This window comes from Pantherophis guttatus, chromosome 8 (assembly GCF_059756535.1).
Source record: "Pantherophis guttatus breed Tessera chromosome 8, ASM5975653v1, whole genome shotgun sequence".
In the NCBI taxonomy this organism is placed as follows: Eukaryota; Metazoa; Chordata; class Lepidosauria; order Squamata; family Colubridae; genus Pantherophis; species Pantherophis guttatus.
The window spans coordinates 30,966,887-30,982,735 of NC_142070.1; the positions used below are offsets into that span (position 1 = coordinate 30,966,887).

The following is a 15,849-nucleotide window of genomic DNA, read 5'->3' on the forward strand; positions in this document are numbered from 1 at the left end:
CCCCCTAGAGTCAGGAACGACTAGCATATATGTGTGAGGGGAAGCTTTACCTTTACCTTTATACAGTGGTGAAATCTAAAATTTGCTACTACCGGTTCTGTGGGCATGGTTTGATGGGGGTGGTAATGTGACTGGGTGGGCGTGGCCAATTTTTTTTTTACTTTTAAAACCATTTTTTACATGTAAAACCATGTAAAAAAATGCTTTCAAAAGGCTCTGATGATCCCAGCTGAGTTGTCTGATCGGCAGAGGGTTTTTATAAAACCCTCTGCCGATCAGGCAACTCAGCTGGGATCGTCAGAGCTTGGATCTTCAGACCCATTTAAAAGAAAAAAACTTTTTTTCTTTTAAATGGCTCTGACGAGACCAAGCTGAGTTACCTAATTAGCAGGCAACTCAGCTGGGATCGTCAGAGCATGGATCGTCAGAGCCATTTAAAAGAAAAAACTTTTTTTCTTTTGAATGGCTTTGACGATCCAAGCTGAGTTGCCTGATTAGTAGGCAACTCAGCTGGGATCATCACAGCTTGGATTGTCAGAGGCATTTAAAAGAAAAAAAGCCTCTGATGATCGCGCGGCTCAGCTGAGCATGGGGGGCAGGGGCAGGGATTTTTGCTACCGGTTCTCCGAACTGCCCACCGCCATTGCTACCTACTCGCCCGAGCCGGTCCGAACCAGGAGCATTTCACCCCTGCCTTTATAAATGAATCTTCCCATTTTAAAAACATATTATAGTATTTACCAGCATAACCTGAGGAAAGACTTGAAGGAAGCACAGAAGTAATTTATATGTCTTAAAAATCAGTCAAGTTTTTTTTTGTCCTGATATATCTGTTATTGTTGCTTGAATATCTGGAAATTACCAAATGCAATTATAGTAAAAAGACACTAGGACAATATAATGCTATGAAGGATAGTTTCCATTTTTGTTTGCTGGATCGCATGGTGAAAAAGAAGTGAACCAGAGAATAAAGGTTTTGGATATGTTACTCTATAGCAGAAGAAACTCTAAAACAAGCTTATTCAACATGCAATCCACCCAGCAGCCTTGGGCAGCCCATTGGGGTTTTTAAAAAAGCACTGGAACACATTCATTGCTGTCGGTGCCCTGAAAGAGATGCTGCTGAGTGTTACTCCTGTTCCACTACTATAGGCACCAAACAGCGGAACAGCAGCCCAATAATTCTTTTGAGATCCATAAGGATTTTAAAATTTATCAATTTGGTCCTTTCTTCTCTACAGGCTTGCTATACAAGTAGCAACAAACAAAGATGCTTTGTTTGGCCATTATAAAAAAAAAAATCAAGGCATTCCGATGACCAAATTAATACCACCTTTTAAGTTGTGTGAATAGTATAAAAATCGTAACTTTCAGAAGCATTTTGCAAGTATCAGAGAACAATCCTTTATCTTTGCTGAAAAACATAAATTCATGCATATTATTTCCCTTTTAAAAATTTCCTTCCTTCCTTCCTTCCTTTCCTTCCTTCCTTCCTTCCTTCCTTCCCTGTCCAGCCAAGCCATTAATATAGGTCCAGCTAGGATGATCAGCTCTGGCACCCTTTTCAATACTGCCAAGCTGTAGACTTCTAAGGAGGACAGTTTGAACGTTGGTGAAGAACCTGATAGACTAAGATATATTTTCTTTTATACATTTACATTCCCTAAATTTCACCTAGGGAATTCTGAAATATTAAAATTTAAGTGGAACCTAGTGTTTACATGTTTACAGTGTTTACAGTGTCCCTATGCTGCCCTAAAATAATACTATGCTGGGTTGACGGTAATTTAAAATTATAGATAACCGCCATATTCAAAATAGATGTTTATTCATGGAGGACATTTTTCTAACAATTTTAGGTTGTTCATCAAGATAAAAACTGGTTTATTACTATTATTATTTGCAGCCAGATCCTATCCAGCTCTTCTTGCAAAACTGCATTTATTTACATATCCTCATATCTGTACCAGTATTTACTTAAGATGGGTAGACAAATACCAGGTTTAAGATAAATGAACAGGCTAGTCATACACTTGCAAGCAATAATAGAACTGATAGAAAGCTGTGTGTCTCGGTAGGAACACTCAAAACCTTTTTCAACATTCTGATTTTGCTTAGAAGTATTTACTGTTCTTAGGCTTTAAGAAACACTGACCAGAAAAGAACAGCCATGTGCTACAAATGCAGAACTGATCAACATTCAAGCTGTCATACTATTGAAAATGAAATGATAATAATCTGTTCAGTTTCTACATGTAATTGGTTGGTTCTGTTCAGTGGTGAAACCCAAATTTTTTTACTACAGGTTCTGTGGGCATGGTTTGGTGGGCGTGGCAGGGGAAGGATACTGCAAAATCCCCATTTCCTCCCCACTCCTGGGGGAAGGATATTGCAAAATCTCCATTCCCACCCCACTCTGGGGCCTGAAAGAGGTGGTATGTGCTGGTTCTCTGAACAACTCAAAATTCCCCTACTGGTTCTCCAGAACCTGCTGGATTTCACTCCTGGTTCTGTTATTGTTATGGAATGTATTATGGAGCATATATTTTACATGTCTCTCCTTTGTATTGTGATAGGTTATGTCAAGACTCATCTGCAAGAGAGGATCAAAAAATGTCAGGATGGTGGCTACAACCATATAAACGAAGTGCCACCATTTTTTATGGGTATTACATGATTATGGTCACCATTCTATTTCGATCCCTTTCCCGAGATTGTAGTCAGAGAAATTTTCCATGTTAAGGTACTTGTCTACAATAGGGGTAGGAAGCCTATTATTATTATTCCTGATTTTCAATTTAGTCCCCATCATCCCCCGCTATATGATCAGTGAGTAGGAAATAGGAGTGTTGTAAACCCACCCCTTCATATATGGCTGATACCTGGTTGCCCAACCATGGAGAAAATAGGACTGATTCTAGATTGAGGGAATGGATGCAGGAGAATAGGAAACATGATATTCAAAGACATATTTTATTATATTTTTGTCATGGTAATCTGCATCAAACATAAATGGTTTTATGGTAATCCAACTATAGCCATCAGACAAATTTGGTAGCAGGACAGTATTTCGTATTTAATGATTGTAAAAGAAATGCACACATTCACCAAGAACAATTTGTAAGGTTTTTTTTTTGTCACATCTGGATTATAGTTTATGAACTACTAAATTCATAAGTGAGGGGGATGGGGGTGAAGCAGGATTGCTATATGTGCTTATCTGAAAATAAATTTCGGTCAAATGAATACAAAATCAAATCTGCATTTTAAGTTGTTGTTAAAAGCTAGGGAGCAGTATCCATTAAAAAGTTGGCAACTGTAAAGCAATGACATTTTAAAGAGAATAAAGCTCACGGATGTTGTTTAGCCTGATCTGAATTCAGCTGACCAGCTGAATTTAATAAAGCTAGGCATAAATATAATGTGTCCCTGCAATTTACAACACTTCTCTAACCTTTACCCATCACAATAATGGACATTTCTCTAGTCATATATTAACTGCTGTCAATTGCATAAAGCAGATAAGGCACTTGTTTCATTATCTGTTTCAATGATTTCTTGTACAGTCAATATCACATCTTTGTGTAATCTAACCTAGAATTCTGTAAGCAGTAATTGCTTACATTTGATTGTAGTTGCAGTTAAAAATAGGTTTTTCATTAAAAAAAAAAACCCTCACACTCACTGCTTTCTCAATCTTTTTGGCTTCATAGAACTCAAAAAGGGCAAGAAATTAAGCTTGGTTGTTGTTTTTTATTGCGGTAACTCTCCAACCTCAGCATAAATATTGTACAAAAGAGTGTAGGTTGGAAAAGATTTTGAATGTGAAAGAAATCACAAGTGTTCTAAAACCAGGATTTCAGTTCCCATCAGCTCCAGCTAGTATCTGGTTGAAATTGTAATCCAAAATACAGTATATGAAAAATGCATTCATGCAAGTAGACCAATTCAGGTGTTTTAGCTCTTAAAAAATTAGATATTCACATTTATGGTGGTCACTATTCATTTCTGATTACGCAGAAACATCTTCAACAGCTGCATAAAAATCAAGATTGTGATCCACTTTGTGTTGTGAGCAGCTTTAAATTTGTCTGGTACAAATTGTGGATCACAATCTTGATTTTTATGCAGCTGTTGAAGATGTTTCTGCCTAATTTTCATTCATTCTCCAAGTTTTTTGATAAACAGAATGAAAAATATGTGAGATGTTGAATATTTGGTCTACTATATCTTTACTGTTATGAGGATTAGTTATCTCATAACATAGGATAAATTCTTTTTCTTTAAAGACTCAGGATTCCCAAAGAATACAGATGTTGGTGATGCTGTGCTTTTCTTTTTTGTTGCTAGAGCACTCCAAATAAAATGAAAATATTCCTTCCCATTTCTAGGTAGAATTCTGAGCTTTCAGCATCACACCGCAAGAATCCATAAAGCCCATAATTCTGTATATAAATAGAATTATATTGCTTGTCTGTGGCTCTGCAAATCAGAATTAAGGCAGCAGCATTTCCATCTTAGGGTATGTGATTGCATGTCCCTACAGTCGTCTTTCTGAGTGCCCATCAAGATTTACTTGAGAAATGGTGGTATTCTTTCACAGATCTTTATAATATTGCTTGCATATTAACCTAGTTTACAATTGATTTCTGTTCCTTATTTGCTACAGTAATAGTCTTCCCAAACACTTCAGCTTCATATACTACTTATTTCAGAATATTAAAGACTGTTGGCTTGTCATCAACAAACATTCATATATAAACCAATAGTCCTCAATGATACATTTGCATAGATAATCATACTATATGAAAAAAAATAGTCATTGTTTTCTTGTACTGATTCTTCCCATGGTGCCCAAACATTTTTATAGCTGCCATGATTGTGGTAATAAATGTTGGAAAACTACAGATTTTTATCTGTGGGGGAAATTTACACGCTACGGTTCATTGTGAGAAAAGATTAGCAGAGACTCTAAGGGCATATTGCATAAAATTTCTGTGAACCAGTACTTAAATAATATAGATTGCCACCAGAAGAATATATTTGCCACATGTTTATAATCTAAACTGGTAATTTCTTCTTTTGGAAATTCGGATCTAGTCAGATTGTTGATAAAAAAAGAATCATTAATCAGGTTTATAAAACAATTTCAGGCATTGAATCTAAAAAGAATATTGTAGATCTGGAAAAAGTGAAAAAAACAAGGCTGCAAAAATGTTTGATTTATTACACAGTATTTTAATATTCTGCATTTAAAAAATGAAGGAATGGCGAATGTATCTCTCAAAATATTAGAATTCAGAAAAATTAAGTCAAGACAAAAGTATGATAAACAGGCTGATATGCAAATAGACTATCTACTTTGGCATTTATATGAGAACATTCATTTTAGCCTGAATATGAAAGATGGAAATATTATTGTGATTCTTTGAAAGGGAAGGGACCTTGAGGTCTTCTGGTCAACGCCCTGCACAAGCATTTCAGCTATACCATTTCAGACAAATGGTTGTCCAACCTCTTCTTAAAAAGCTCCAGTGAGCACCCACAACTTCTGGAAGCGAGCTGTTCAGTGGTGGGTTGCCCCCGGTTCGCACCAGTTCTATAGAACCGGGAGTAAACCCGGCGGGAGGCTCCACCCACCGACCCCGACGTCATCAAAATGTTTCTGCGCATGTGCGCGGCCCCGTTGCGAACCGGTAGTAAAGATAAGTAGAACCCACCCCTGGAGCTGTTGTTCTGTCAGGAAATTGCTCCTTAGTTCTACTTAGCGTGGCTACAGTGGGATTCAGAAATGCCTGGTCTCTCCCTCAGAGGCATCAAAGAGGTGGAAACCTTCTGGTTTTTTGCAGCTTTTTCTCATGAGCAACAGCTACAGTTTCCTGCTCTGTCTGAAGTGCTCCAGGGCAGGGGTTTCCAATCTTGGCAACTTTAAGCCTGGCGGACTTCAACTCCCAGAATTCCCCAGCCAGCGCTGGCTGGGGAATTCTGGGAGTTGAAGTCCGCCAGGCTTAAAGTTGCCAAGGTTGGAGACCACTGCTCCAGGGCACTTATTAAGTCTTTCTTTCTAATTCATCGCCCTTGTTAGGTAAATAAACTCAAACAGAGCTAAAACACAGGCTGAACATTCATAACGGGCACTAATACCTGAATGCCCAATGCAAATTACCATAAAGAAATCCATCCAAAAACAACCTTTATTTCGTTTATCTCAGGTTTCCTAAAGGTTGTTCAGGAAAAAAAAAAACATTGACCAAGTGCGGACATAGAGCTGCATGGCAGGAAACTTCCATCAGATCTGACTAGGTGGCTCAGTGGCTAAAGACACTGAGCTTGTCCGATCAGAAAGGTCGGTGGTTCGAATCCCTAGTGTTATGTCCTGGCAGATTGGCGCATGCGTAATTGCCGCCGACAGATGAGGGCGCTATCATGGCGGGAAATAGGTGATCGCTCATTGGTTCAGATCCTGACAGCTCGAGGATGTAAGAGCTGTCAGATCGTGAAGGAACTGCTTCTTCCTCTTACAGTTAGCCGTTCGAGATTGTTACTGTTACCCGTTTGAGTTACATGATTAAAATGCTTAGTTACTGATAGCCTGAGTCGCCTCGATTTCTGCCGGCCTACGTCAGTATACAGCATCTAGTACAGGCCTCCTGCGTGAGCAGGGGGTTGGACTAGATGACCTCCAAGGTCTCTTCCAACTCTGTTACTGATTCAGATCATCATGGGGTTAGCCATTACTATTTCAGAAAAACACGCTTGCCGCCTAGGACACCGCCAGGAAAATAGGAAAATCCGAGGCGGTGAAAAGCATTTTCTCTATCCCGTCTTTGCTGGTCCAAAAAAAATCGCAGGAGTGGAGCTCCCTCTGGGCACCGGGAGGCGAACGACAAGCCTCCGCTTCTTCCTGTTCCTCTCCTCTCCGGCTCTTGCACCAACGGTCACCTCAGAGAGCTGCTTTGCAGGGCCTGCGAGAGAGAGAGAGAGAGAAAAGGAGGGAAAAAAAAAAAAACCAACCGAGCGCAGCGTGGCGCACCCGCTTTCCCGTCTTCTAAAGCGCCTGCGCCTTCGGCCCCTTCGCTCCTTCCGAGCTCGGGAGACTCCGGCTGGTTGCGGTGACATTGTCGGAAGGAGGAGAGGGAGTGGGGGGGGGGGGGAAAGGGAGGAGACTTGGGAGGGTGGAGGCGGCGCCGAGGGGAAGAGCGCGCGCCTTGCTTTTGCGCCCCTGGCTCGAGCGAGCGGCAGCTGCAGCTGCGGGGCAGGTAACTTATCCTCGCGGTGCGTGCGGCTCCGGCGCTCGGGGAGAGGGGATCGGATCGGAGAGCCGGTCGTTCGGGCGGGACTCCCGCCATTTCCCGCCTCTGCTTCTCTGGCCACTTTTTTTTTTTTTCCCTGCCCCGTTGCTTGGCCGGAGTCTGCTGGAAAGGAAGCTGCGGACTATAAATAGCTCCGGCTACGGACGCTGCTGTGTGCAACGGACTGGGAAGAAGGCACGGCTATCACCGTGACGTCTCGGCTGGAAGGGAGGAACCACCAGGTAAAAAAAAAGAAAAGAAAAAAAAAAGTCAAATAACAGAAAAGAAAAAAAAGCCGGGAGTTTTGCTTTGGCCCTTTTCCCTTCGACTTTGAAGGAAGGAAGGGGGCGGCAAGCTGTTGCTTCTGCTGCCGGGGGGATCGTCTCTCTCTAAAGGCGAAGAGCTTTCCGTCTTTGCCCCGACGTCGCTTCTGGATCCCCTTTCAAGTTTCTTCCTGTTGCAGTTTCGCTGGGAGCGCAAGTCTGGCGAGGCGGGCGCTGGAGTCGGGGGCTCGCGGGAGGGCTGATCCCCCCATTCCCCATCCCCGAAATCGGTTGAAGCAGGCTCTCCTTGGCGGAGACGTGGAGGCGGGAGGGGGCTGCGTTGGTGCCGGAGCAGGTCGCGGGCGCGGTTTTCAGTCGGGAGACAGAAGGGCAAAGCGGGGCGCGGGGTGTCTCAAGCTTAGTGGCTTCCAAAGCTGGTGGTGCCGGTGGGCGGTTTTTTCTTTTTTTTTAGTGCCTAGAGCCTGTTCCCCTTACCTGCAGTTGCTCTTTCCAAGGCGATCGTTTTTGTAAGCTGTCTCCTCCTCTCTGGGAGGAGGAGAAAGGAAGGAGCGAACGGAGAAGGAGTAATCCTCTTGCCATCCTCTTTGATCCTCCGACTGCGTGGTATTTATTTATTTATTCATTCATTCATTCATTCATTCATTTTTATTATTATTATTATTATTACTATTATTATTATTATTATCATCATCATCATTATTGGTTAATCTTTAGTGAGATTCACAGCCTTTGAGGATGGTTAATAGCTCAGCAGCTCGAGTCCTAACCAAGGACCTAGGAACTGTTAAGGTATCGTCGGAGGATGTAAGATGTAATAATAATAATAATAATAATAATAATAATAATAATAATAATAATAATAATAATAATAATAATAATAATAATATGCCTCGGTACCTTTGCCCGAGAAAATGCGCCTATATTGAAGTGGAGAAGTCGCAGAGGTAAGCTGTGGTCGTGCAACTCTCGCGCTGAAACACATTAAACCTAAAACTCTCCTGAATGATCCTGAATTGCTTTCCAATAAGGCAGGATGCTCCTCGTGTCGGTCCTTTGTAACTGCGTTGTAGGAAAAAAAAAAAAAACCAACCACACCAAGAGCAGCAGCAACACAGCAGCTGCATTTCAGTCCGTTTGGGTATGCAGGGGAAAAGAAAGGACAGATTGATAATTCTGAAGTCTTCCCGGCTTGCTTGCTTGCTCCCCTTGATTAAGAGGTTTGGAAAAGAATATTGTTCAGCACTGCCAGAAGAACAATCCCTTTCCCTTTGTGCTGGAGAATCTTGTGCAGGGATTCAGAAAACAGTCGATTACTTGGTGCGTGCTTAATTTTTACTAAACATCTCAGACAAAATCAACTAAGCGAAAAAAAGATACAGTACCTTCCAACTACATGCATGCTGTCTTTCAGAGAAGTGCTACAACTGATTGCTCTGGAAGGAAAGTTAGAAATGACACTTGATGTGTCATGCTCTAGATTAGAAGCTCCTTATCTCTTCCCTAACCTTACAAGGAAACATTGCCCTGCATACATTTTAGACCTATCCGTAAAGAATTTTGTGGTCACATTTTAGGGGAAAGTTGTTAGGTGAACTCCAGTATACAGTGCCCTCTTTGAAAAGCATCCATACTTTTCTCTGGACAGTTGGACAGCATAATAATTGAATAAATAATAGTAGGTACTTGTTAATTGGGTAAAATATATGTTTTTAACTTTACTAACTATAGATTGCTAATGGCCTAATGTTGTATTGGGTAATAAAGGGTATTCATAGCATTCAATGTCATGGTTTTATTCTGAAAATATGCTAGAAGATGATTAATTTAATGTGGTTTCATAGCTGAAAGCTGCTTCACTGTAGTCTCAAAGCTTCTGAACCATACTGGGAAAACTGTTTTTAAAATCATAATGATTTTGAGTCATAGACATTTTCTTCAAAATAAATACACAGGGTCAATAAATTATTACTGAGTACTAACTAAAAATAAAATATAATAACGAGCTGTTTGAAGTAGAAGCGTGTCTGTGTTTGATCTGGACATTTTTGTACATGGGATGTTATATAACCATTCATAAATATTCATTTGCAAACAAGAAAAGCACTGAACTGGTTCAAATAGATGCACACAAACAGGCTTATTATTGGAGTGAATATCATCTAGTACTGGAGTCAAAGGGGACATGACTCAGGGCATCAGATTAGTCATGCATAAAAAATCTATAGAACTGGGTTTTTAAAAAGCACACAGAATATGGTTTCTTGAATTCTTTTTAATCCCTTAATAACAGCTCTATAAGGTCATGCACCTGGGAGGGAGGAGGAGAGGCTCAGAATGAAGATTTGGGCAACATTCTGAGCTGTTACCAACTTCACCTCTAGAGCAGATTCCTCAACCTTGGCAATTTTAAGATGTGTGGACTTCAGTTCCCAGAATTCCCCAGCCAGCATTCTGAGAATTGAAATCCACATATCTTAAAGTTGCCAAAGTTAAGAAATACTGCTCCATGAATACATTAGCATACATGGATATTATTTTCTTCTGCCACCATCAGGATTCTACTCAATTTCAAACTTAATCATTCTTTTGGTGCTTCTTCCCCCATTCTAAATTTGGTCCCATTCTACTTTGTTATAAAATAATTGTCATGCTAATAAGTAAAGTCCCAGCCTCTTTATTCTTTCACATTATCTATTGGGTTGGAAAGTATACAGGTACTCCTTGACTAATGACCACAATCGAGTCCAAAATTTCCATTGCTAAGCAAGGCAGTTGTTAAGTGAGTTTTTCCCCATTTTACAACATTTATGCCACAGTTGTTAAGAGAATCACTGCAGTTGTTAAATGAATCAGACAGTCGTTAAGCGAATCTGGCTTCCCCCACTGATTTAGCTTGTCAGAAACTGGCTGTGAAGGTTTCAAATGGTGATCACATGACCCTAGGATAGTGCAACGGTCCCAAATACATGCCAGCTTCCAAATGTGCAAATTTGGATCATGTGACCATGGGGATGCTGCAACAGTTGTAAGGTGTGACAACCAGTCATAAGTCACTTTTTTCAGTGCTGTTGTAACATCTTGCCCCTGAAGTGAAGTTGGCCCAACCCTCCCAACCTTCTATAAGAGCCTAAAGAACTGACTCTGCAAGTTGACTTGGGGGGCTTCAATGGGAGAGCATCACATCAGATACCATCTCTCCTCCCATTCTGTTTCCTCCCTACTCATCTTTTAATTGGGCCGCTGTTTTTGGCTCTGTGTAGTATTTTTATGCTTTCATCTTTGTACAGTTTTTATTTTTTATGATTGTAAGTGGCTCAGAGTTACCCTGAGACAAGATGGGTGGCCAATAAATTTTATAAATAAAGTTAAAATAAATAAATAAATAAACTTTGAATGGTTGTAAGTGGAGGATTACCTGTCAACATTATTAATGAGTTTCTGCTCATAAGTGGATCTGCAGATAAGCAGATATTATTTTCTATTTAGGACTTTATATTTAATATTAAATTTTAATGGTTAAATTGCATACAGTGAGAAGATGCTATCATGCAAAGAAAAGGAAGCAGGATCTGAAAGTTCTGGGCTTTCATTTGGGATGTATATGCTCTTTGGTACATTTGTTAAGATTTTCAGGGAAAAAAATATTTTCTCTACATATTTTCAAAACTACCCAGGGAAGTGTGCAGCTTGCATAGCCATCCTATGGGAACTGTAGCTCATAGAATACATTGTTATGTGTCTCTGAATATAAATTTGAATCACTGTTTATATCTATATTAATATCTCTATAGATACGTAGTTTGTGTTTGGAGAGGCGAAAGAGAATAATGAAGAATATTGGAGGACTAGTTTTAGTGCAGCTTCTTCCAATAAGATGCTCTCTAGCTGGTTTGAATTATGCCCTATAATCTCTGGTCATGATATCCAAAAGCTGCTTAATGGATATCTGTTTAAGCCCATATGACGTGTGTGTATATATGCCCATCTCCTTGCTACCAGTGCTCCAAAATGAGACAGAGGTAGCATTAAGGGCATTGTGGGGCTTAATCTGCATTAGGCCTGCATTTTTGTGTATTCTTAGTTCTCTAAAACGAGAACTATTCTTGTCATCACGCTAAGTACAGCTTTAGTATGATCCAGCAGGAAATACCTAGCTCTGAATGTACAGTGCTGCCTATTTCAAGTAAAGTAGTTTGATTCATCTTTGAAATGCAGTTTCAGAGGATGCAGGACTCATTGTAATTTATAGTTATTGTAAAGCTGAGCAGTGAGGAGTAATAGCATTTTCATACATTGCTACAGATCATTTTCTTTTTATTTGTTCCTTACGGTAGTGATTTAAGTACTCTTCATATATGAAAAAAATAAATTATGGGTTTTATTAAAAGTTTATAACTCATTACATAATAAAGCTGTTCTGAGACATTCTGGGCCCTATGATTCAAAATAAATGCGAATAGATTCAAAAGATGAGTAATCATCCTGAAAACAAGGTCTATAAACATTTGAAAGAATTGGATACATTTAGCCATAAGATGATTTGAATGGCAAAAAAGATATGTGACAGCACTTGTCAAATGACTGCCATAGAAAAGAGACCATTATTTTTTCTACTGCAAGAATGGCAAGACTTAATTTAATGGTAATAAGTTAGAGGACAGCAGATTGTGCAGTGAGTATTAGGATAAATGTAGTAAATCAGATGATTGAACTAATATGGTGGGTAATGGATTTCTAATCCTCTGCCTGTTACCAAACAGATGTTAATAGTCATCTCTTGGGTATACTTTAATTTGGAATTTGCTATACGGAATAGAGAATAGATAGTATGGTCCTCGCCCTGATTTTTAAATTTTCAACTGAATTTAGTGCAACACATGTTAAATAGTCTATGGCCTGGACATTGACTGCAATAAAGATTTGATTTGGTTCTGTTCTATTTCAAATAGTTATTAGTAGTAATAGGAAATAGCTAGAAATAGTTCATTTGGTTCTGACCCTATTGATCTTTAAAAAGGCTTTACAATATGGTTATGTCTCAAAGAGTTAGGATCATGATCTGCAGGAAGAGCCAGATCATATATTATTGATTACTACTATTACTGTTAATTGTTTTATTTTGGTTGTCTTAAGCCATCCAGAGTCATGTTGTTCGATTTGGAGGCCATATAACATTTTTAAAGAAACGAACAAAAACATGCAGTATTACACTTCTATTTCTTAGTCATACTTCATCGTTTTATTTTATGGTTAGGAAAGTCTCCAAATGAAAGAAACGTTTCTGTATATTTATTAAAGAGTAAAACTCACATTGCTTAGTTCTTTTACTAAGATTTCAGCCTAACAGAATAAAGCTAAATATAAAGGTTACTTCTGGGTAAATCAGAGCTTATATAGGGTGTGTTTTGCATAATGTATTATGCAAATTAGATGAGCATTGCTAATTTTTCATATTAGATGAACAGACAGTAGAGGCACAGTTATTAAACAATAATTAAATTTTAGTGAACTAAAGAGACTAATCATAAATAATTGAAAATAGGAAAATCTGTGACTCTCCAGAGTTGTTGAAAACTTTCAGAATCTCTTCCTACTGTGTTTGCTGGTTATCATTCAGGAATATCTGCATAATTGCAGGTTCCTATTTCTGCTTTTAAAAATTCTGAGCTGATGGTTTGTTGTTTGTTTTTAAAGCTAATTTCATTGTGATATTGTGGAGTGTTTTTAAGAATAATTAACATCAAAATAAAGACCAAATGTCTCAACCATAGCTGAAAGTTCAGTATGAAAAAGCTCAGATGTAAATCCAATAAAACGGCTTTTTAATAATTAAGTTCAAAATGTATTTAAATAAAATCAGCTATTAAAACCATTAAAATTAATTTTGTTGTAATTTAATTTATAATAACTTAAATTAATTGATATGTAAATTGTTTAAGTTACCATAAATAGTATTTTCCATTTTGTTATTCATTAATTTCCACATTAAGATTTCATATAAAATAGTGCTATGCTATTACTTTTTTACTCAACGAAAAAGCCTTTTTTACTATAATATAAACTATCAGGTTCAGTATGAAAAAGCTCAGATATAAATCCAATTAAATAAACAAATACTGCATTCTGTGATACACATAAATGCCCAAAATAATTACATTAAATACTTTTCCATTTTGATTTTGAAATTATGACCATACCAGTAGTTTTCTGGAATTATTTTTTTAAATCATTGCCTACTTTCAAGACTAAAAAAATCTGCATATTTCAGTGACTATTTTGTAATTTTTGCTTAATGCCAATTCATAAAGGCCGCATCTTGCTATTTTGATTATTTTATTCTATTGGACAACCACAGCTGAAAACGTGTAATTCAATGTCAAACCTCAAATTAGGGAGGAAAGGGTTATTTAATTGGTGGTCTTCCATATCAATGATCCCCAGTATGTTTACAGAAACAATGTTCTGTTGCTAGTTACATTAATTTGCCATTTTTCTTTCTAATGGAAAGGAAAATCTTCTTTAAAAAAGCCATTGCCCCTTCCTATCCTAATTATCATGTGCTGGTTAGGTTTTAGAAATGGTGTATGAAATCTATGACTCAGCCAGGATTAATTGCGGTACACTTCAATGATTTATTTTTATAGTCATTTTTTATTAGACAAACATGAATTATCATGGATTTAGCTTGGAGCGTCATGCTCCATAGATAAAGTACCTAAGGGGCTTTAATTGTAAGGATGCCTACAGCTTTTAATGAAAGATAACAGTATGCATAAAATGTACAGGTCAATGCACATTTTATCATATTTATGATATGATAAGTTTTGGTACATCTGGGAAGAATTAACAGAAGAAGATATTTTTTGAATGTAGCACTTCATAATACTCTGGGGCAGATAAGGGCTATGATGTTTGCGTTTGCCCAGATATTTTATTCACATATATTTTAGTACTACAGATTTAATAAGTAGCATTAATTCTCTTACCCCTGACTTTGGTAATGGTATTTTTCTTTGCTTATAGAAAAAAAGAAGGGGTTGAATTTTTGTGAGAGTATTATCTTATTGTTTATAATACTTTTATATCTTTTGTCTATATAACTACCTAAATTGAATATAGGATATCATAAATCATAAAATAATAGCAATGTGATAAAAATATTAATCCAAAAATATAATATCACTAACAGTGAAAAAGAATAATGAATCTGTTAAAAGCATTTTAGGACACCAGAAGCAAAAGTCTGAGCCTTAAGGACTTTTCTAAAACCAAAACTTTGGGGCAATCGTTTTTTTCTCATGTGTCTGATTATATTTCACTTGATTTTATTTATGTATTGAATTTATTTGACTGTCCATCTCATACATACAACTTTGGGTAGCTACCATTATTGAAGAACACAATAAAAACAATAAAATATAACAAAATTATAAATAGCATGCAGGAAAAAACAACTAACACAGCAGTTAATATAACCATAAAAATAGACTTACCTAAACCTTTAGGCTGGAGAGCTTTGTGGCAAAACCTTGTCTTCAGGGCCTACGAAAAGCTAGCAGGGTTTCGGTTGGCTCTAATGTGTGGAGGAATAAGGTTCCAGATGGCAGGTGCCATGACAGAAAATTGTCCTGCCAGATGATCAGATCACGGATGAAGCCAGCTTCATTATAAACTTGACCTGGTGTTCAGTAGCAGCAGCCCAAAATCCAGGTCCTTGAAGGATTTGTTGACTGGGTCCAGTGTTGATGCCAATTGGCTGGAATATGCCAGTGGAGTAACATTCCCAATTAATAACCCAATTTCATAATGAAACGGATTTTTAGATACATAAATATTAAAAGCAAGATTCTAAATTAAGTTCTAAACAATTAACAATCACTGGACTATAATCACTATTGAGATTATATAATCTTAGTTTTGTGCTCTGAAAGATTGCTGCATTTTTCACCAGTTGAAACTCTCAGATGCCTTTCATGGTTGCAGTAATCTAAACATGGGTTGCTGCAATACAACACTTTTGTCTCAATAAAAAAGGAACAACTAGAGTAGACAGTTATATAGGAAGATACTGTTTAACAACAACTTCAAAAAATAAAATTCAGAAGGGAAGAAGAGAACAACTCACTACCCTTCCTGAATATCCTGATTGATTAGAGGAAATGGTGGCAAATTAGAAATACAAGTTTGTTGAAAAACACCCACACTAATCAAGTGCTCCACTACCCAAATTAACAACCCCATTTCCCTCAAGAGCAGCTGTATAAGAACATTAT

General features: G+C 37.9%; 1 protein-coding gene across 10 annotated transcripts in view; it reads left to right on the plus strand.

The window, feature by feature from the left end:
* The first annotated feature begins 6,906 nt into the window (after positions 1–6,906).
* Positions 6,907–15,849, plus strand: part of INPP4B (inositol polyphosphate-4-phosphatase type II B) — a 216,057-nt gene continuing 207,114 nt past the window's right edge. For 6 of the 10 annotated variants that reach the window (XR_015729073.1, XR_015729072.1, XM_087874550.1 and 3 more), the window contains exon 1: positions 6,907–7,534. The gene's annotated coding sequence lies outside the window, so the exon portion shown is untranslated. The remainder of the gene's footprint in view (positions 7,535–15,849) is intronic. The other 4 variants (XM_087874553.1, XM_087874549.1, XM_087874551.1 and 1 more) reach the window with 2 other exon arrangements.